A 24,334-nucleotide genomic window follows, 5' to 3' on the forward strand; every position below is an offset into this window, starting at 1 on the left:
TAAGAAATTTCCAAGGTCGTCATCTGACATCAGGAGGGTTGTTCCTCACCATAATCAATTTCTTGTACTACGAAAAATTTTCCACATCTTTTTCCAAACTCTTGAAGTCCCAATCAAAATGAAAATTTCGGGACGAAATTCCCTCTAACGGGGGGATGATGTGACAACCATCAAATTTTGGTCAAGTCAAAGTCAAACAAAGTCAACTAGTCAAACCGGTCAACTTCATTAACCCTTGTATGATAGGGTTTACGTTATGTAATCACTGTACAATTCGCTATTTTAATGAGAAAACATCATTTGGAAAGTTCATGTGTTTGATTTTCCTTAGCCTTAACAGTGCTAAACAATGAACCAAAGCGATAAAACACTATTGCACAATCATCGGGATGGTGTAGGACACTAAATCATGGCTTAACGGGGTCTATGGACCTTGCGTTGCGAAGCCGGACACTCAAAAAGATCACAAACGAAACCTCTCTCAATCTCATTCAAACCCTACTCAAGATTACTTGACGCTAATAGGATCAAAACCCATACACTACGATATAAATTGACGTTAATAGCAACATAGTATAGTACAACGTTATAACTATAATCAAATTAAATTATGATCCCATATTAAAATCAAATCAAAGTATAATGCTCTAATTAAATTAAAAGAATCAAACTTGAATGCTATAATTAAACTTCAAATCAAAGTAGATTGTTATAATCAAATCATAACCTATCTTTTATAAAACTCCATTTTTATAAACTTTACATTAAATTTTATAAAACTCTATTTTTATAAACTTTACTTTAAATTTTATAAAACTCTTATATTAATTATGTAAAAGATGCTTGTGTTAGTGGGAAATTATGAAGACCACCAAAAGCAAAAAGATTATTCCCATGGTCTCCCACTCACACCTCCCATCCACTTTCCTTTCATTTTTCTCCCAACACATTATTCTCTTCACCACTTAAACCTTGTATACTGATTAAACATGATATATAAAGTTTCATGCATTTATATTACTGTTTACTATTATTTATGATTTTATTGATTAATTAATAATGAAATATATAAAAAATACTTCCCTTAGTCACAAATATCTGAAACTTATACACTGAGCTCTACATCATGTTATAAAACTATGGTTAATTTTACAGATTTTTTGATAATCATTTACTATTTTTCCCGAATTTTGTGTTGTTTAATCATTAAAATATTAAATAAATACTAAAACAGTTCAGAAAAATATACAAATTTTACAGTAATTCATATTGTATGCAATAATGATTTCCTAATAATTTCATAATTTTTCAATACTGTTTACTATTTAAAACTATTTTCCTAAGTATTTAAGCATGTAAAAATGCATTTTAATGATTATTTCATATAAATAATTGTTAAAATCTGTAATTACTTATAATTGGGCAAGTTATTATTTTAATAAGAAATTATTAAAATCTGGCCTAAATTGAAAATATAAATTAATTATGCAAAGTAATTAATTCAATTTAAAATTCATTTAACAAACGAATACCTTAATATTATAATCAAAATGAATTATTGTTAATTCATCTAATATAAGAATATGTGTCTAATTATTTGTATTAGTACTATATTCTCGTTTAGCATTTCCTAAACCAAAACTATTAATTATATTAGGTTCTACGCCATTTTGACCCGAATCGTCTATCGTACGACACACGCATTTCGTTTTGGGACTAATGTGAGTAATCTACCCCATATTTTATCATTTTCAATATTTTTGGGGTGTATCATGTGGTTCTAATATGTTCCAACTTCATTTTATTGTTTTATCACAATTGAGACATTGTTGGGACATTTATACGTGTGTCATTAATTGTATAACTATTGTTTGTTTACGCTACATGTACTTGTAGTGCATTACCATTTTTAGTCTAATCTCCATGACTATGCCCGTATTCTTGAGGTACGTTATGGACAATAATAGCGCTATTGGGTTGACCACCCCGCCTTGGGACGCTAAGGTGATTGATCTCACGTGGTTGAGTGTGTATGATGATTAGATGCTCCATCCTATATATTTATATATATATATATATATATATATATATATATATATATATATATATATATATATATACATATGTATATATAGGGTGAGGACTTATTGTTGTTGTTATCATTTGTTAATCAATTTTTGATTTATAAACCGTTATCTCAAATACAATTGTTTTCCGACTTCAAAAGAAAAAAAATTTCCAATTATAAAGGTTTCAACTTCACAATTTTCTCTACTAAAATTAGATTACTCACCAACTCTCGTAGTTGACCTGTTTTTACCCATGATGCAGATTTGAAGAATGAAGTTGATGAAAAATAGGTTGTGCCTTAGAAATCCACAAGACTATTTAAATTTGATGTAATAAATGTTGTTCATATTTGGATTTGTATTTGTATGTTGTGGATCTTGTTTGCATACTTAGTACTTAATTGAATCTAATCATATTATAACATAGTTGTCATGAGACTTTGAACAATATATCACGCCTCGATCGATTCCGACAAGGATCGGGGTGTGACATTAATAAAGCCTTTCTATTAGAAGAAAGATCAATAATATTATCTTTTGCATCTTTCGGAAGAGCTAATCTCTTCATTTTCTTTGATTCAACTACATATAAATAAAACAAATAAGAAAATGATGTTAAAAGGAACTAGAAATATGAAAACAAACATTAAGAAATAAAAAAAAACAATTGTTGTAAAAGATTCTTATCATTACAATGATTATAAAAGATAATTTCTAACATGAATAATAACTTAGATTACCTTGGACAACAAAATAAACATCTACAATCATATTTATGACTGCTAAAACAAACGAATATGAATTCCTTAAATGTATATAGATAACAACTACATTTTTTTTAATAATGATATAAACAAAGAATCAATATATGAAAAGAAAGAAAATAATAAAAGCACACTTTATACATACAAACTATAAACAATAATCAATATATGAAAACCAAGCCATACAAACACAGAAAGTAGACAGCATAAAATAAATACTAACATAACAAATTAAAAATTGATATTAAAAACAAACAGATAAAATGCAAATTGGATAAAATTATGTTTACATAAAAAAACGATATCAAAAAGTGACAATATCAAGTAAACTAACAATTTCAGAAACGATAAACAATAAATTGAACTTCAAATACATCCATTAACAAAAAAACAAAACAAAGCAAACAGAGATATCAAAAAGTGACAATATCAGATAATCTAACAATTACAGCAACGAAAATCAGTAAATGGAACTTAAAACACTTCGATTAACAGAAAATCGAACAAAAAAACACAGAAAAAGACAAATACAGAAAATATAGCAAAAAAGAAAAAACTAGGGTCTCGTAATAATTAAAAAAACGAAAAAACTGAATAAATGACAAATAATCGAAGAATCTGAACAACAATATAGAAAAAACTAACAATAAGGACTTTTAGTATACATAAAGAAATCAAACACGAACTTAATAACATAAAAACTATAAAAAAAATTGTACCTGCTTCCATAAGATCAACACAAGAACTGCGAAGATTAAACACGATGATTGAAAGAGTATTACGACTTCAAACGATAGGATTATACGATCGATGCTTGAGAAATTGATACACTGACACAGCGAAGAAGAATGAAGAAAATGGGGGGAGAACGAAATAAAACGGTAACGAGGGTTTTTTTTTGCAAATGACGAGTGAGCCCTCAAAACAATTACTCATCGACGGAAAATGGCAAAAAGTTCGATATATTTTCAAAAATGTCACCGCCATTTTCTTTTAAAATACAATTAAATCAAAAAAAAATCATAGTCATTCAATTTTTTAGATGGAGGGCCACGATTAGTCCTCGCAGTCCTCACCGAAAAATGAGTTCTCACCCGATCCGATCTCTCTCTCTCTCTCTCTCTCTCTCTATATATATATATATATATATATATATATATATATATATATATATATATATATATATATATATATATATATATATATATAGAGATCAATCCTAGCAACATACACACATCTACAAGCCAAGTAAGAAGTTAAACCTGTATGAAACCACCCATCTACCATTACCTCATTTGTCAACTCTGGATTCTTGTAGTATCCATCAAAACAAGATTTCCCCCTGAAACATATTTCACCTCGTGGAGGATACGCCAAAGGATCGTAACCCATATATGCAACTTCTTCAAGACGTAACTCAGTGTATACAAAAGGAGGACCAACACTCCCCACCATTGACATTTCGTATGGATATGCAACTGCAGCTAAACCATAAGTATCTGTCAACCCTGTTACAAGAAACACTTATTATTATTAGGGTGTACTATACGTATCCCTCACTCACAAAAATTGTCAAATTATGGGGTACACACACTCACCCACTCACACAGGGGTAGGGGTACACGAAGTAACTGGGAGGTACATATAGAATTATCCTATTATTATTACTATGCATGCAAATAATATTACATCTCATCATCAAACTACATTTACCATATCCTTGTAGTACAAAAGCACATGATGTGACCCTCAAGAACTCTTCCACCTCGGGGATTAATGGGGCTCCTCCAGATACAGTAAGACGTATCTGATGGGTTTTGAGCACTACATCATTCCTATGGTGTACATGCAAACCCTAAAGCTTTGGATCTAGTTTGTCTAATGAATATGCAATAATCATCCAAAGCTCATAAACCTTAGATCTAGCATGTGATAATCGATATTAACATTAGAATAGGGTTTAGATCTTACCTTTGATTGTTATGTAGTAATAACAATCTATTCCTTCTTGTAATTGACTTCTGAAAGCTAGGGTGCTGTTTGTTTTTTCTGAGGCAAAATGTCTGCAGTCTGCGGACCACATCTGTAGACCTCTGCAGTAGAAGAGGTGGACCAAACGTCTGCAGTCTGAAAAAAGAAGACTGTTTGTTTTTTTAATATCTGTGGGCTACTAAAATAAACTGAAACCTAAATAAACTGATTTTTTTAAACTTCAAAGTGATTTTTTAATATTTTTATGACTTTGTTATAAATAATTAACGAATCTAGATCAACTTTTATGTATTATTGTATAAGAATAAAAATAAAAATGGTATGAATTAACGTATATCTTTGATAAAAACCAACAACTTTGGTTGCAAAGTTATAACTAAACATTATAATTAGTGATCAAAGAATTTGATACATAAATTGATGGAAATAAACTTCGATTTTTTCAATTAAATCCATTAAAAACGTACCATAAATATTTTCTCGAGAAATTGACGATACTGTATTAAATAATGTTTTACAAAATTTGGCAAAAAAATATAAGAATATATTATGATTTTTTTTATATTTTTATAAACAACTTCAACGACTATTATTGTAATAATATTTATTTATAAGTTTGTCAAAAATATCATGTTTGTATAGTCGAAAGTTTTTTTTTAAAGTTTGTAATTTTTTTTCAAATTTTTTATCATTAATAAAGTTGAAAAAAATATAAATTAAAAAAAAAAGTTAAAAAAATAAAGATATATATGTTTTTTTAGGCTAGAAGATGTATGAAGATGTCAGAAGACTCTGGTCCACATCTGCGCCAAGAAGAGGGCGCGCAGACATTTAGGTCTGCAGTCTTCAAAAAAACAAACAGTCTGCGAAAGCTAATGTCTACGCATGGTCTGCGCGGCGCAGACAGAAGATGCCACGCAGATCTGCAGACAAAAAACAAACACTACCTTAGTGTCACAAGTGTCACACCTCTAATGGCTCACAAACACCAAGAGCAAGAGGATGACCTAGGAGAAGAGAAGGAGGCACCAAAAAACGTCCAAGAACCCTAAAGAATGCTTAGCTTCGTTTTTGGTGCCCTAGGGGTCTTTAAATATGTGAGGCTATTAGGGTTTTGAACTAGGAAACCCTAATCTGACTGCTTAGGCCCTAAGAAACCCATGGACTCCCTCCTTAGAGGCCTTGGACGAATTCTTATGGGTTTCCCCATAGATTTCGTCCACTCCATCCTTATGGAGTCCATTAGCCCAATATTTAACTATCACACAATTGACAATTCTAGTCCCCTTTATTTAATTAATGTCTTTTAGCCACAAAATTAATTTCCTAATTAATTCTTGACTAATATTAATTAAACATTATGATTTCTCTTCTAATATATTATTCATATAATATATTAATAAATCATAATTATTCTCTTTCTCCATAAATCATCCTATCAAGTTGCTTTGGTGAAGGCAACCCAAAAGGACCATGCTCACAATCGGGTCAAGTACATACCAAAATAGTTATGGACTTAGACACTTATCCAACAGTCTCCCACTTGGATAAGTCTAATAACTATTATGTGTATGATTTCAAACCTGGTCAACAATCGTAGCTTTCAAAAGCCGCTGTCAACTCTGATCTTATCAGATACGCGTCCTTTAGATAAGGGATCATATATTCCCCCATTCTAGATATCATATGAACTGAGACATGGATTATAATCATTCTCTCTGTCCATTTGTTGTTTCCCGATTTCCGATTTATGACGACTGACTAATTGAACAAATCAAATTAGCCATTGCCCGGCCGAGCACTTACGTTTGTTATCACTAAATCATCGAGGGGCCCATAGATATCGCTTTTATCCCACATTGGGTAAAAGGAATAGATAAACTTCGACTCAATGCTCGCTTGTACTCACTCACCGAATCACACACAACAATACGTTTTATAACACCAAGTTACTGGTGCGTTTACATATTATCAATGTGCAACCGATTTGCAAGATACAACTCACACATCTCGGTTTCAAGAATATAAGATATTATCGTCTCACCAATCACTCGTGATAAAATCCATGAAGCAATCCAAGTGAGCGTGGGTTTAATCCAATGCTCAAATCTTATTCATAAGCACTCATGAATGTTGCAGCAAACCTTTGCTATGTCTAATACACTTTGGACAATCTACAACCAATTCATGACAATCTTCTTTCATACCTACTCCCAAAGTATGAGTGACTGTGGAACGTTCGAATAATCTTATTATTCAGGAAGTCAAAACATGAAAAGTGAAACACAAGAATAATATTAATCTTATATGGCCCCAAACTTTTGAGTATAAATAAAACACTTTTATTTAATCACCATATTGATTACTCAGTATTTGTTGTTTCGGGTAATCAACTTATTACTTGAATTATAACAACAGTTGTCCCATGCACCAAGCATGCACACTATGTTTACCTATGGTCCTTACCTTGTGAAATACATCTATTGAGAAAATTTCCAACAAAACTCATTTCACAATTCCTAATCCTTATCAATTAGTGTAAGAATACAAAATTCTCTTCACTACTAGAATATGTTAGATTCTAACACTTTATGCAACGATCCTTTCGTAATGTCACGGCACAAAAGTCACCAAGACTTGGCCAATGAAATTACAAAATGCTCTATTGGAGATTGTTACAAGAAAATTCCATAGATATGAAGTCTCACATTCAAAGTACATTCCTTTGAACATCCTTCTTGCATAAAAGTTTCTAATCTAGATATAAATTCTTAACGTCCAACTCCCAATATGGAAACATTTCCATATTTTCCATATAACAACTCATTGTGAATAGAGTCTTATCTATTCATAATAATGTTGATATGGTCCATTCATTACTATACTTCCAACTGCTCACAAGCGACCAATCCTTAGCGAACCTTAGATTGTCGTTGACAGTTGTTCAATTTATTTTAGTCAAACCGGTTCTAGTCCATTTTCCCTCTTAATGCCCTAGGCATTTGGAAAATTTTAGAATGGTCAAATATTACAACATATGCAATCGATCCTATACCCGAAGCGTATGGGATACGATTCATAATGAGAAACTTGATACTTTACCAGTTTCTTGCTATAATATTGCAATAATATTTCTATTTGCCGTGTCCTCAAAAATTCGAACTATGAAGAGGGATGCCGTAATCATAATCGAACTTTGAGAATGCAATTAATAAATATATCCTTGACTAAATTCAATTAAAATTTCTCGATCTAATCTTTTAGATTGGAAACGAAGTATAACATTCTCTCCCTTAATTATAGCAAAAACAACTTTTCAACACCCGCAACTTTGCAAGGTAAAACTTTTGTTTTTCTATAATTAATATTGCCAACTTGCAATACTTAAAATAATAATCATGCTCCCACTAACATGATGATTATATCCATTCCAACATAATATTTATGCTCCCACTAACTTTGACACGTATCAGAAAACAGTTGGATTTCTAGAAGACAATACTTATTGACTTCCAAAGTTCATATTTCCAATACGATGTGCTTCGATAAGCCTTTATCTAAGCTTCTCAAACTCATACACCTTTCGTCAGACAACTCCCATGTGTGTCTAAACTAATTTGGGACTTATATTACTAAGTCCCAAATGTTCAGACTAATTGCCAAATCTCACAATTCGAACTATGAAGAGGGATGTCGTAATCATAATCGAATTCTAGAATGCAATTTACATAATCGCTATCTTCAAAATCTTTCTTAGTGAAAACGTTTCCTCACAATCATTTTCATGAAGAAGAGAAACCTTATGACACTTAGATTTTATGGTGTATGTATTCATATCCATGTGAATTTGTCATAACCATAATCACAAGATAATGTTGTGACAAATCCAAACTCTTATGGACAGAACTTATTCATTCTTAATTTCTCGCCATCAAGGGTCCCACCATTTCTTCCAAGTTATTGATCAGCTCACCCCTACATTTCAATGTACTTTCCATTGATCAAGGTGTCTTGCCCCTATGTAACCCATTGAGAACTCATAGAACTCACATGCATAGTTGACCAACCTGGAACGGCACAGAAACAAGAATATGTCAACACGATAGGTTACAAACCTCAAGTCGTGTGCTAGTGTTTAATAATAGGTTTACTCTTGATTAGTTCTTGAAATTTTCAAGATTATTTGGACTCCCACTGACCTCTTGACATATAAGATTCTCTTGTCAAGAAACATTTCTTGACAAACAAATACTTAAGAGTTAGTGTGTGTCTTTATCAAGACAAAACCTACACATAATTTGGTACTGGTTGGTCTTTGTCTTATCCAAGACATCACAACTTACCAAAATGTGCAAGTGTAAGAACATTCATACTTAAGAATATATCACTCAAGTCACAATCTTGGAGTATGACTCTAAGACTTGATTTTGGAACGAAGTACGATACATCTTATTGACTTAACCAATACAACAATTCTCGATTCCTCTTCTAAGCCAAACTAGTGCATTAATGTCACACCCCCGAACCAGACAGCGGAAACGTCCGAGGGCTTGCGTGACTCAAATTGAATATCATAACAATGATTATACATGAAACACAACATAAACTTCACCATGCATTAATACATTACAACTGACATTGTTCACATCAAGTACATTGTCTAAATATTACATATCCATAACATAAATTGTTTGAGAGTTTTCAAAACATAACATCCTAACATACTTGGTATTACTCTTCAGCTTACCTGTTACCTGATAATACAAGTTATTTTGAAAACGTCAACATATGGAATGTTGGTGAGTTCATAAGCAGAGTTGTTATAAAAATGTTTTGTGTAGTTTATAAAACCCATAAAATCCGATATTTTCTGAAAAGACAATTGTTTATACCAAAGTGTGAAGATCCATAAGTTTGTGCATGAATGATTTCAAAACGTGTATAAATGAGAAGTTTTGCATTATAGTTATTGAAAGTACAAGTGAATGGTGTTGATTTCCTCGAAAAACCCGATGTTTTCCAATAATATACTATGATTGTTTCGAATTAGTATACCGTCACAACGAATGATTATGATTTTCCTTGATTACTCGGATAGTATTGGATTTATTTATTTATATGAGTCGTTATAACCATGCATGATAATGACTAGTTCGTCTGTATTGACATTCTAGCGAACGCCGGAATTGATCTTAAGATTTTGTCACCCTAGACTGGCCGAGTCTAACTGTAGCGAACATCTGAGGTGTGGGGGAGTCACCCCCGTATAGATCTATACACAAACTCTCGCTCTCCCTCCAGGAGACTTTGATTATAACCACAGACTACAAACGACACTTAGAGGTGTCGACCGTTATTATTCACTTAATCCAAACGAAATTGATTACCATTGATTAACGACCTATATTTGTTTACTTGAATTGGAGGTAAGCCTAACAAACGATGAGAGGAGGATTACAAGGTCCTGCTAATTATGTGTGTTATTTAAGGCTGTTGGTTATACGAAGGACGCGTTGGCCCATTTCACATTTGATTTAATTGGACCTTACTAGCAATGCTAATGGGCCACTGAGGCCCAATAGCACATAGAAGCCATTGAGGGTCCCTTAAACATGTAATTGGGTCATAGGAGGCCCAATAGACATGTGTTATTATTGTTAGGCCCAAAAGTCATGTCAATGGGCCACGAAGGCCCAATAAGCATGATTAGGATCTTTCAAGCCCAACTATTTGAATATTTACTTGTTTTAGGTATAGTATAATTGTCGGAAGTTTGATTGAACAATTGTTAAATTCGCAACGGCACGAAACTTGTCGATTGTTTATAACGATATTTGAAAATATATGTATATTCTTCATTCTATTTTCATAAGTTGTAATTTGGTATTCTCTTTTTTTTACCCAAATATCTGAATAATAAAATAATTAGCTCAAAATATTGGTATGACCCATTCAGCCCCTTTCTTTTTAATAAAAATGACAATTTTAGTCCCTTATAAAAAAAAGGACATTTTAGACCCTTAAACCATTTTCTTGACATTTTTGACCCATAAACTTGTTTAAGTAATGTTTTTAGCTCAAAATTTACTCTTTGGCAGTTTCAGCCCCTTCAGTAAGGAGTTTTTCGGTTAAAGTCCAAGTTTTTCGCAACTTTTACAATTTTGGCCCAAATTCCAAAAACTTTACATTTTTTATCCTTTTTGGAAAAAAAATCATTTTAACCCCTGAAATAGTTTTTTTACCCCTTTTACCCCCTGTTTTGAGAGTTGTACCATTTCAATCCCTTGAAAATCATATTTTCGCAATTTTTGGGCCTATGAGCCGAAAATCCCAAAAATTGGCCCATTAAGCTACAAATTACATATCTAGTCCTTTGAAGAGCATAATATTCATAAAAACATTTATTTTAACTGTTTTGACTCTTTTGGTCCTTATGAAAACCATGAATGACAATTTTTAACCCAACTTTTGTTTATTTGACAAATATAGTCCAAAAATGAGTTTTATGTTGCAATATGTTTATTATAACCTTAGAGGGTAATTTTCTTGACTTGTTTAGTGTAATATATCTTAGATCATGTTTATTTTCCTTCTTGTGCCATAGATCTCGAGATTTCTTTCCTTTTTGTTACATATTTACCACATAAACACATAAAATCACACATACATACATGAAATCACACATAACATACACATACACATAGATCTACACATTTTACTTGTATTCTCCCCCATAAAACTTGTGAAAACCGAAAATAGAGGGGTATGAACTCACCTTTGCTTGTTGTTTTCGATTTGAAGAAGAAAGGGAAGAGTTTGATGCTATTTTTCGGCCCTAGCAAGCTTTCTTGGGTTGATTTCAAACTTAAGAAGCTTCTAAGGAGTAGATCACGAAAATTGTGTGAGTTAGGAAGAAGTTTTAATGAAATAAAAAGACTAGGTTATGCATCGACAGTGTTCCGAGATTGTGTGCTGAGATTATTCGAGGAGCGCTACCTGGTGGACCTGGTTCCCATACCTTTGCGGGGGAACAAGGTCATTATTGGCATGGATTGGTTGAGCCCCAATGGGGCAGTGATCGACTGCGCGCAGCAGTTGGTACGGATCAGGACCCCAAATGGGGGAGAGCTGGTGATTCAGGGCGAGAGGCCACAGCGAGGACCAGCTTTATGTTCAGCAGCGAGAGCTAGGCGTTACCTTCAGCAGGGTTGCGCATGTTATGTCGCCTATGTTATGGATACCCGGGAGGCGGGTAGGATTACGGTGGACGATGTACACGTGGTACGAGAGTTTGCGGACGTATTCCCCGAGGAGTTGCCTGGGATACCTCCGGAGCGACAGGTGGAGTTCAGGATCGACCTAGTCCCTGGTGCGGCTCTGATAGCCAAGGCACCGTATCGGTTGGCTCCTCCTGAGATGCAGGAGTTGTCTACACAGCTTCAGGAGTTGTTAGACAAGGGTTTCATTCGATCGAGCAGTTCACCCTGGGGAGCCCCGATTCTGTTTGTGAAGAAGAAGGACGGGTCGCATCGGATGTGTATAGATTATCGGGAGCTGAATAAGGTAACGGTGAAGAACCGCTACCCACTCCCGAGGATTGATGACCTCTTTGACCAGCTACATGGAGCATCTTGGTTCTCCAAGATTGATTTGCGTTCGGGATATCATCAGATGAGGGTCAGAGAGGAGGATATGCAGAGGACCGCGTTTCGGACGCGTTATGGCCATTATGAGTTTGTGGTGATGCCATTCGGGCTCACCAATGCTCCTGCCGCGTTCATGGACCTAATGAACCGCGTGTGTAGACCGATGTTAGACCGGTCGGTGATAGTATTTATTGATGATATCTTGGTTTACTCCAAGACGCGAGAGCAGCATGAGGAGCATCTGCGAGAGGTTCTAGAGACCTTGAGGAGGGAGAACCTGTATGCCAAGTTCTCCAAGTGTGAGTTCTGGTTGTGCGAGGTGCAGTTTCTTGGGCACCTTGTCAACCAGAACGGGATTTCGGTGGATCCGGCCAAGGTGGAGGCCGTGATGAGATGGGAGGTTCCGAAGTCTCCATCTGAGATTCGGAGTTTCCTGGGATTAGCTGGCTACTATCGGAGATTCATCCAGGATTTCTCCAAGATAGCATTACCCCTGACCAGGCTAACGAGGAAGGTTGTGGTCTTTCGTTGGGGGCCTGAGCAGCAGGCAGCGTTTGAGGCTTTGAGACAGAGATTGTGCGAAGCGCCAATCTTAGCCCTACCAGAGGGCGTGGAGGATTTTGTAGTATACTGTGACGCGTCCATTTCAGGTTTGGGCGCGGTATTGATGCAGAGAGGGCACGTCATCGCCTACGCGTCGAGGCAGCTGAAGCCTCACGAGGCGAACTACCCGACGCATGATTTGGAGTTGGGGGCTGTTGTGTTCGCCCTCAAGATTTGGCGAAATTACCTCTATGGGGTTCGTTGTACGATTTAAACGGACCACAAGAGCTTGAGGTACCTCATGGATCAGCCGAATCTAAACATGAGGCAGCGTCGGTGGTTGGACGTGGTAAAGGATTATGACTGCGAGATCCTTACCATCCGGGGAAGGCCAACGTGGTGGCCGACACGCTTAGCCGCAAGGCGGCGCCGATCAGAGGTATCTGCATGCGGATGACAGTGGTGACTCCGCTTTTGGAGCGGATTCGGGAGGCCCAACAGGAGGCCATGAAGGAGGAACATCGGAAGAGTGAGCGTATAGTGGGTCAGGTTTCCTCCTTCGATTATGATAGTCGAGGGTTATTGACCCTTCACCGTAGGGTGTGGATCCCTTATCATGGAGGCGTGCGCCAGGTCCTGATGGAGGAGGCGCACAAATCCCGATTTTCCATCCATCCCGGAGCGACGAAGATGTATAGGGATCTTCGTCCCGATTACTGGTGGCCCTGCATGAAGCGGGACGTGGCATGGTATGTGGAGCGGTGCTTAACCTGCAGGAAGGTCAAGGCCGAGCACCAGAGACCGCACGGCAAGATGCAGCCGTTGGATATCCCGCTGTGGAAATGGGAAGCCATCACGATGGATTTCATCACCAAGCTTCCCAGGACCGCGCGGGGAGTGGATTCGATTTGGGTCATCGTCGATCGATTGACCAAGAGCGCCCACTTTATCCCGATTCAGGAGGGCATCTCGGCCGAGAAATTGGCCGATATCTACATCAGAGAGGTGGTGGCGCGGCACGGAGTGCCAGTTTCGGTGATTTCGGATAGGGATGTGCGATTCACTTCCAGGTTCTGGAAGAAGTTTCATGACGAGCTGGGTACTCGTCTGCATTTTAGCACCGCCTTTCACCCGCAGACGGATGGCCAGAGCGAGCGGACCATTCAGACTCTGGAGGACATGCTGCGGGCGTGTGTTTTAGACTTTGGAGGTAGCTGGGATACCTACCTTCCGTTGGCGGAATTCTCGTATAATAATAGCTATCATGCGAGTATCGACTGTCCTCCCTTCGAGATGTTGTATGGGAGGAAGTGCAAGACCCCGATATGTTGGGGCGAGGTTGGACAGAGAGTGATGGGGAGCACCGAAGTGGTGCTCGAGACGACCTAGAGGATTCAGCAGGCTCGGAGCAGGCTTCAGACTGCTCAGAGTCGGCAGAAAAGTTATGCCGACAAGCGTCGATCAGACCTGGAGTTCCAGGTCGGGGATATGGTTCTCCTGAAGGTGTCGCCTTGGAAAGGTGTCATCCGATTCAGGAAGCGGGGCAAGTTAGGCCCCAGGTACATTGGTCCGTTCAGGGTATTAGCCCGGGTGGGCAAGGTGGCGTATAGGTTGGATTTGTCGGCCGAGCTCAGACAGATACACAGCACTTTCCATGTTTCGCAGCTGCGGAAGTGCCTGGTGGACGACACTGCAGTGGTGCCTTTGGAGGACATTCAGGTTGATGACAGCCTAAATTACATCGAGCGGCCTGTAGCGATCCTCGACCGGAAGTCGAAGGATCTGAGGAACAAGAGAGTGGAACTCGTGAAGGTGCAATGGCAGCACCGGAAGGGGTCGGAGTGGACTTGGGAGCCGATGGATGAGATGATGATGCATTACCTCGAGCTGTTTCAGGAGCAAGCAGAAGACTTCGAGGACGAAGTCTAAAATAAGTGGGGGAGATTTGTAGCACCTGGTTCTTGGTACGTATTCTTTTATTTAAATCTTTGAGTATTTCACATGTTTGGCCTTGGACTCGGCGAGTCAAAGGCTCGACTCGCCGAGTAGGAGCGGGAAGGGGCACGGGTTTTAAGTCGCGGACTCGCCGAGTCGGGTCCCGGACTCGGCGAGTAGCCTCTGTCTGGACAAAAACCCTAATTTGAGGGTTTGCACCCTATTTAAACAACCTTATGCAGCCCCCATCGCCCCTTTATGCTTCCAAAAACCCCTCATATCAAACCCTAGCCGTTTTTGAAAAGATCTAAGACTTTTTGAGTGATTCTTGTGAGTTTTGACCTCAAGGAAGAAGGAAGAGCATAGAAGGATCAAGAGGGGACTGAAGGATTCGAGTTTGGTTCATCATTTGCAGTCTTTGGAAGGTATAAAGTCTGAACCTTGCTCATTCATTTGTTAGATCCCTCTTTGAGGTGATTTAGGGCTTTTATAAGCCATTTTTGGTGGCCAACCATGTTTGCAAACATGGTTGGGGGTTTGGGCTTCTGTATCATGTCGTTTTATGAGTCACAAGTCAGATCTAGGTTGCTTTTGCACCCAAGGAAGGCCCCATGCAACAAAAGAACCATTTTAGAGCCTTTTAAGCTCTAATGTCCCATGCATGCACGTAAAGTTTGTAACTTTACGTGCTAGATCGAGTCCATGGGTTGGGATCTATCATTTGGTCAAGTGTTGTTCATCTGAAATCGAAGTTTTAGTGAAGGGATGAGACCGACTCGGCGAGTCCATTCTTGGACTCGGCGAGTCTAAGGGTTTTGCCCTTTCTGTTGAGGGTCAAAAGAACCCAGTTGAGTGTGGAAAGGTTTTAAGGGGGTCCCAGGGAGTGACCCAACGTTCTGGACTAAGCCATTGTGCTGGAAGTTCATGGGACTCGGCGAGTGCATGAACAGACTCGGCGAGTCCAAGGCAATCTCCTTAGAACTCGGCGAGTTGTTCATCAACTCGGCAAGTTGAGGACAGATCTGGTTCATCAGATAAAGGCCAACTCGACGAGTTGTTCATCAACTCGGCGAGTCGGATGAGTTTTCATGGGGCGTTCGAATGAGAGAAGAACTCGTCGAGTTGACGGCCCAACACGACGAGTAGGGTCACGGATGAGGACGAGTAGAGAGTGAGGGACTCGGCGAGTTGACGGCCCAACTCGGCGAGTCGGGTCAACTGGAAGTTGACTTTGACTTTGACTTGACTTGGTTGGGGGTAAATGGTCATTTTACCCTAAGTATAGAGATCAGTTTATAACTGAGTGTTTATGGGGTTTGTAGCCGGAGGATTTCCGGAGCAGCAGCGGACGGAGGTTTCCCGCACAGATTATCAGCAGCCACTTGTACGAGGTGAGTTACCTTCCAGTAGGGGTGGGTCTACGGCCACAATGCCGGCCCACCAATGAGGAGTATTTAGAAGATGATTGTCTTTGTGATAATTATCTTGGTTTGGTTATGAGTTATATCTGTATGATATGTTACGTGCATGATAAGGATAGTTTCCCTGATAGTGGTCCTTAGGACCGAGGGGTAGGTCAGTACCCGGATATGCCTGACTGTATGCTTATATCTTGTATTGTATGTTAGTGGTAGGGGTGGAATAGTCCCCAGTTACCGGTTGAAAGATACCGATGAATGGTTACCGGTTGAAAGATACCAATGGATGATTACCGGCTGAAAGATACCGATGAATGGTTACCGGTTGAAAGATACCGATGATATTGTATGGTATGTGGTATGATGGGGGAACTCACTAAGCTTTGTGCTTACGGTTTCAGTTTTGGTTTCAGGTACCTCTTCGTCTAAGGGGAAGGAGCCGGCGGCGTAGCATGGCATCACACACACACATGATTTTCCGCATGGTGTTCTCTGGGATTGTACTCTGATATGACATTTGTTTATGTTGTGGGTTTCAAACATGATACTTGGTTTTTTTGAGATGACGTGTTTATACAATATTTTCTAATAAATGTTTTATGAATTAATTAATCAAAAATGAAATTTTTGGGCTTGAATTTTGGGATGTTACATTTTCGGCCCAATGGGCCCTTAAGAGGTTTTACGGCCCAATTTGTATAAAAGAATGAGTTTTATGGCCCTTTAGGGCTAAATAGATTTGTTATGGCCCAATAAGGGTATTTTATTTCATTCTAGGCCCATTATGGCCCAAAATGTTAAAATAAATGAAAGTGGGTCCAGTTAGAGCCTATTTAAGAGTTCTAAGCCCCAAATAGTCAAAATTGGAAGCATATTGGTCCATTGGGTCCAATAAGAAAATCCTAGTCCAAAATGGACTTAAACCGGGATTTTTAGGGTTTCCGATTTTTTTTTGTTGAATATTTGAATGTTTGTATAGGGTGTTTGATGGATTTTTGTTGTCATTGAATAAACACCATACATGTTTTCAAGTTCTAGCTACAATGTCATTCTTTGTTAAGTGTTTACAACGTATCAGAATTCCTAGTTGTGACATCATCCCCCCGTTAGAGGGAATTTCGTCCCGAAATTCTTTTTTTTTTAGTTAGATTTGAGGATGCGAGAATAGGTGAGGGTACTTCTGATTCATCTGGTCTTCGCGTTCCCATGTGAATTCTGGTCCATGTTTCGCGTTCCACCGAACTTTCACAATCGGAATGCGACTTTGCTTAGTACGCTTCACTTCCCTGTCCATGATTTCGACCGGTTCTTCGATGAACAGGAGATTCTCGTTGATTTCGATTTCTTCTAATGGAATGACGAGAGTTTCGTCGGATAAGCACTTCTTTAAATTGGAAACATGGAATACGAGGTGTACACTGTTGAGCTCAGCGGGTAGCTGCAGTCTATAAGCCACTGGACCGATTCGGGCAAGAATCTCGAAGGGTCCAATGTATCGTGGGTTTAGTTTTCCCCGTTTCCCAAAACGAATCACCCCTTTCCAGGGAGAGACATTTAACAACACCCGATCCCCGACTTTAAATTCCAAGGGCTTTCGCCGTTTATCGGCGTAGCTCTTCTGTCTGTCTCGTGATGATTGCAGTCGGGCTCTGATCTGAATTATCTTCTCCGTCATTTCGTGTATGATTTCTGGTCCCGTTAATGCGTTGCCTGGTGTCTGTCCTCTTGCTAGCTGAGTGTCACCTACCTCAGCCCAACACAACGGTGATCTACATTTGCGCCCATACAATGCCTCGAAAGGAGCAACTTTGATGCTTGAGTGATAACTGTTGTTGTACAAGAATTCGATCAAAGGCAAGTGGGTATCCCACGACCTTCCAAAATCTATCACACATGCGCGAAGCATATCTTCTATCGTTTGAATGGTTCGCTCGCTTTGACCATCCGTTTGTGGGTGGTAGGCAGTGCTCATGTCAAGTTGTGTTCCCATAGCTTTCTGAAGCGATTGCCAAAAGCGTGAAGTAAACCTACTATCTCTATCTGAGATGATAGATATTGGCACTCCGTGGAGTCTCACGATTTCCTTGATATAGATCCTTGTCAATCGTTCCATCTTGTATGACTCTTTCATTGGCAGGAAATGAGCGGATTTTGTCAACCTGTCAACTATTACCCATATGGTATCCAAACCATCAGTCGTCTTGGGTAGTTTGGTCACAAAGTCCATAGTAATCCTTTCCCATTTCCACTCGGGAATTACTGGTTGTTGTAGTAATCCCGAGGGCTTCTGATATTCCACCTTTACTTTAGCACACGTGAGGCACTTGCTAACGTAAGTGGCAATTTCTGCCTTAATGTTAGGCCACCAATAATGTTGCTTGATATCCAAGTACATTTTATCTGAACCCGGATGGATGGAGTATCGTGTCTTGTGGGCTTCATTCATGACTACTTCTCTGAATCCCCCAAGTTTAGGGATCCAAATGTGGTTCATGAAATAATATGCTCCGTCCTCCTTCACTTCGAAATTCTTTTCCATCCCACGTAACGCTTCGCTTGTCTTGTTTTCTGTCATCATGGCATCGAACTGGGCTGCTCTGATTTTCGAGGTTAGTTGGGATTGAATGGTTATGGAGAGAGTCTTCACACAACGATTCGAGTATTCTTTTCGACTCAAGGCATCAGCTACCACGTTAGCCTTACCTGGGTGGTACTTAATTTCGCACTCATAATCGTTCAGCAGCTCAACCCATCTTCGTTGCCTCATGTTTAACTCCTTTTGATTTAAAATGTGTTGGAGACTCTTGTGGTCAGTGAAAATGGTGCACTTGGTACCATAAAGGTAGTGCCTCCAAATCTTCAAGGCGAAGACCACAGCTCCCAATTCGAGATCATGGGTGGTATAATTCACCTCATGTGTCTTTAGTTGTCGGGACGCATAAGCTATCACCTTCCCACGCTGCATGAGTATACAGCCTAAACCCTGATTCAACGCATCGCAGTAAACTACGAAGTCCTCTGTTCCCTCTGGTAGTGATAATACAGGTGCACTGCAGAGTGCTTGCTTCAGAATTCGGAATGCGGCTTCTTGCTTATCTGTCCATTCAAAGGGTACACCCTTTTGCGTAATCAAGGTAAGTGGCTTGGCTGTTTTGGAGAAGTTCTGAATGAACCTCCTGTAATAGCCTGCGAGACCTAAAAATTGACGAATTTATGTGGGTGTCATTGGGATCGCTTATCCTTCGATGGATTTGACCTTAGAAGGATCCACATGTATCCCTTCTTGACTAACAACATGACCTAAAAAGTTCACACTACGGAGCCAGAACTCACACTTAGAGAGTTTTTCGTATAGTTTTTCGGTTCTTAGGGTTTCTAAAATTTGCCGGAGATGTCGGCCATGCTCCTCTTCGCTTCGAGAATAGACTAGAATATCGTCGATAAAAACGATGACAAAGTTGTCGAGGAATGGTCGGCAGATTCGATTCATTAGGTCCATGAATGCGGCAAGGGCATTCGTTAGACCGAAGGGCATTACGACAAATTCATAATGTCCATAACGAGTTCGGAAAGCGGTTTTGGGGATATCCTCTTCCCGGACTTTGAGTTGGTGGTATCCAGATCGCAGATCTATCTTAGAGAAGTAATTTGCTCCTTGGAGTTGGTCAAATAGATCGTCGATTCGCGGAAGTGGATAGCGATTTTTGATAGTGAGCTTATTTAGTTCCCTGTAGTCAATACACATCCTAAAGGAACCGTCTTTCTTCTAAACAAAGAGAACCGGAGCTCCCCAAGGTGAGAAACTGGGTCGGATGAATCCTTTGTCCAAAAGTTCGCTGAGTTGACTAGACAGCTCTTGCATTTCCGCAGGAGCCAATCTGTAGGGCGATTTGGCGATGGGTGTAGCTCCTGGCACGAGGTCAATTCGGAACTCGACTTGTCTTTCTGGGGGTATCCCCAGAAGATCTTCAGGAAAGATATCCGGGAAATTGCAAGCCACTGGGATGTTTCGAATATTGACCTCTTCTTTGGACTTATCCACTATATGAGCCAGAAACGTCAAGTCCTTCTTTCGTAGATACTTCTGTGCCTTAATGCACGAGATAAGACGAAGGTTCGTGCTGGGTTTGTCTCCGTATATAATTAGGGTTTCGCGATTTGGGAGGTGAAGGCGAACGGCCTTCTCGTGACACATAATTTCAGCATGGTGGGGGCTTAACCAGTCCATGTCGATAATCACATCAAAACTCCTAATGGATACAGGCATTAAGTTTATTTGAAAGAAGTGATGGTTCAAGGTCAGGGTACATCCGATGTAGATTTCCCCAGTGGATTCTGTTTTCCCATTAGCCATTTCCACCGTAAAGGTTTCATTAAGCTTCTGGGGTTGTTGTTTTAACAAGTGTTTGAATCTATTACTTACAAAGCTTCGTTCTGCCCCGGTATCGAATAGGATGCATGTATAAGTGTGGTTTAGGAGAAACATACCGGTGACAACAGCGGGATCCTGAACCACTTCTCCCTGACCCATGGTCAGCACTCTTCCTGCTCCTCCATTCCCAGGGTTGTTGATGTTGGGGCAGTTTCGACGGAAATGTCCAGTCTTTCCACATCCATAGTAGGTGTGGCTTGGTCCCGCATTATTGGCGCTGTTGTTGGTGTTGTTGTTGTTGTTATTGCGGTTGTTGTTGTTGTTGTTGTTTCCTTGTTGTTGGTTCTGGGGAGGATAGGTCCTGCAATATTTTGTCGTGTGACCCTTTCGATTGCAACTGGTACAATGCATCTCCCTGCATTCGCCATTATGATGGAGACTGCACTTGTTGCACTTTGGGAGATTCCCGGAATACTGCCTAGGGGCACTTGGAGTAGCTGAGACTGGAGCATGTGGTGTGGAGGGTACTTGGGTGGTTACAGCATTGACTGTCACTATTTGTTGCTTCTTTGACGACTCTGAGCCTTGTCGCCCCTTTCTCTTGTTATTCTTTCCTTTCTTTTTGTCACTCTCCTTCTTGCCTTCAGTTTCCCCTGGCTTCTCGCCCTTCTTGTTGTTGTGGTCGTACAGTTTCTTGGCCAACCTCTTGGCACTGTCGAAGGTTTCGGGATTTGCAGCTATCACATTTCCTTGAATTGGGGAGGTTAATCCCCAGATGAATCGTTCGATTTTCTTTCCCTCTGAAGTAATCATGCAAGGGCACAACAGCGACAGTTCGCTAAACCTTGATATGTATGCATCAATGTCGGAGTTGCGGACGGTGAGATTCCATAACTCTTGCTCCATTTTCTGAATTTCGCCTCGCGGGCAGTACTCGGCCATCAGTATTTCTTTCAACTCCACCCACGGCAGGGCGTTGGCTACGGGGAGAGTCATGGCTTCTACGTGTCCATTCCACCAGGTGAGAGCTTGGTCAACGAATGTGCATGCGGCAAACTTCACTTTCATCTCCTCGGGGCATTCGCATATCTCAAATACTGATTCCACCTTCTCAATCCATCTCTTTAGGGTTATCATTCCACCCGTGCCATTAAAGGTTCGTGGCTTGGCGTTGGTGAAGTCCTTGTAAGAGCATGTCTTGGTAGGTCCTTGATTTATTCCGTTGTTCGAACTTCCAGCCCCTTGTCCATTACCTCCACCATTGTTCCCTTGGTGGATTTGCGCCATGGCTGCGGTGACCGCAGCAGATACAGCTGCTTGAAATGCAGCTGAGTTGATTTCTGGTGGGGTTGGCTCAGGGTTTCCACGGGTTGGTCGTTGAGGCATCTTTCTGTCATTGAACGGAAAGATGTTGAGTGCCTATGATTTTTGTGAGTTTGTGGTCCTATAAACTAGGTGTATTGCATGTACTTAAATAGTTTCACATGTTAACATACAATCATGGATACATAACACATAACAGATAACAACATCACAATAGGACACATATATTTTTCCATTAATAATATCCGTACTTTGATACATGAAAATTTGCTCGAAAGAGCATACATAAGTGGTGCAAGTTCGGCAGCGTAACGACTCTATGAGTAGTGTAATCACTTAACCATAGAGTCGATGGTACATAGCATAGATCATAGTACTAGTAGGGTAAAGCTGGTCCTAACACCCTAAGGAGCGCCCGACGGCGGCATCGAGGTCATATACCAAAGTGTTTTGCCAACAACTGGGCCATCTCAGTCATTTCTCCAATGACTTCATCTCTTTCCTGTCCGGCCTGCACCGCTCGTGCTTCCATGGCGAATAGTTGTTGCCGCAGAGCGGCAATCTCAGCTTCCGGAGAACGATTATCTCTCGCGGGATTCCCTGGTGGGGCAGGGTGGTTCTGCTGCGTCTCGCTCGTAGGTGGTGTGACGGAATCCTCGTCTGGGTCTTGTTCTTCCTCCATGTCGTCATCGGTCCCATCTAACTCGTAGTCTGTGTCTGTGTACTCGTCGGGCCCAATGCCGTGTGCTCCCCCTTGATCTCCCTCGGGTTCGTCCTCGATCATTCCGTGGGCCACTAAGACCTGATGAAACTGAATGCCCTGGTGCTCTCCTTCCATGGTGACTGAGAGGAGGTATATGAATAAACTATTATTACTCCTAAGATGTTTTAATTATTATGCAAATTCAGTTGATGTTCTCTTCTTGGTAACAAAGGGGTATGTTTTTAGGTTTACCGACCATCGAGGTTTCCCCGGGGCATGTGATAGTTGTACTTCGGAGAAAATGTAGTTGATCAGGCTACATTCACCCCTTAATACAACTAGGAACAGTCCCGACTTAACCGAGATGTCAGTATTATCTTATTTGATTTGGTATTATGTTCTTTTTCCTATATCGTACAAGTAGAGGTGTTTTATCGTTATGTTTTATTGTTTTGTTCAGAGTTGTTTTAGTCCCTCTTTGGTTTATAGTTGCATATCAATCTGTGGTTAGATATGCCAGTTCACTATAAACAGAGCTATGATACCAACCTGTCACACCCCCGAACCAGACGGCGGAAACGTCCGAGGGCTCGCGTGACTCAAATTGAATATCATCACAATGATTATACATGAAACACAACATAAACTTCACCATGCATTAATACATTACAACTGACATTGTTCACATCAAGTACATTGTCTAAATATTACATATCCATAGCATAAATTGTTTGAGAGTTTTCAAAACATAACATCCTAACATACTTGGTATTACTCTTCAGCTTACCTGTTACCTGAGAATACAAGTTATTTTGAAAACGTCAACATATGGAATGTTGGTGAGTTTATAAGCAGAGTTGTTATAAAAATGTTTTGTGTAGTTTATAAAACCCATAAAATCCGATATTTTCTGAAAAGACAATTGTTTATACCAAAGTGTGAAGATCCATAAGTTTGTGCATGAATGATTTCAAAAAGTGTATAAATGAGAAGTTTTGCATTATAGTTATTGAAAGTACAAGTGAATGGTGTTGATTTCCTCGAAAAACCCGATGTTTTCCGATAATATACTATGATTGTTTTGAATTATTATACCGTCACAACGAATGATTATGATTTACCTTGATTACTCGGATAGTATTGGATTTATTTATTTATGTGAGTCGTTATAACCATGCATGATAATGACTAGTTCGTCTGTCTTGGCATTCTAGCGAACGCCGGAATTGATCTTAAGATTTTGTCACCCTAGACTGGCCGAGTTTAACTGTAGCGAACAGCTGAGGTGTGGGGGAGTCACCCCGTATAGATCTATACACAAACTCTCGCTCTCCCTCCAGGAGACTTTGATTATAACCACAGACTACGAACGACACTTAGAGGTGTCGCCCGTTATTACTCACTTAATCCAAACGAAATTGATTACCATTGATTACCGACCTATATTTGTTTACTTGAATTGGAGGTAAGCCTAACAAACGAGGAGAGGAGGATTACAAGGTCCTGCTAATTACGTGTGTTATTTAAGGCTGTTGGTTATACGAAGGACGCATTGGCCCATTTCACATT

The 24,334-nt window shown here is 39.5% G+C and overlaps 1 pseudogene across 1 annotated transcript in view; it reads right to left on the bottom strand.

Moving 5' to 3' along the window:
• Nucleotides 1–24,334, bottom strand: part of LOC145132011 (long chain acyl-CoA synthetase 1-like) — a 68,959-nt pseudogene that overhangs the window by 20,646 nt on the left and 23,979 nt on the right. The window contains exons 14-15 of the transcript XR_013717838.1: nucleotides 4,547–4,640; nucleotides 4,096–4,341 (exon numbers count right to left, since the gene is read on the bottom strand). The product of XR_013717838.1 is annotated as a long chain acyl-CoA synthetase 1-like (transcript). The remainder of the gene's footprint in view (nucleotides 1–4,095; nucleotides 4,342–4,546; nucleotides 4,641–24,334) is intronic.

Source organism: Lactuca virosa, chromosome 8 (genome assembly GCF_052849685.1).
Source record: "Lactuca virosa cultivar CGN04683 chromosome 8, Lactuca_virosa_CGN04683_v6, whole genome shotgun sequence".
Lineage (NCBI taxonomy): Eukaryota > Viridiplantae > Streptophyta > Magnoliopsida > Asterales > Asteraceae > Lactuca > Lactuca virosa.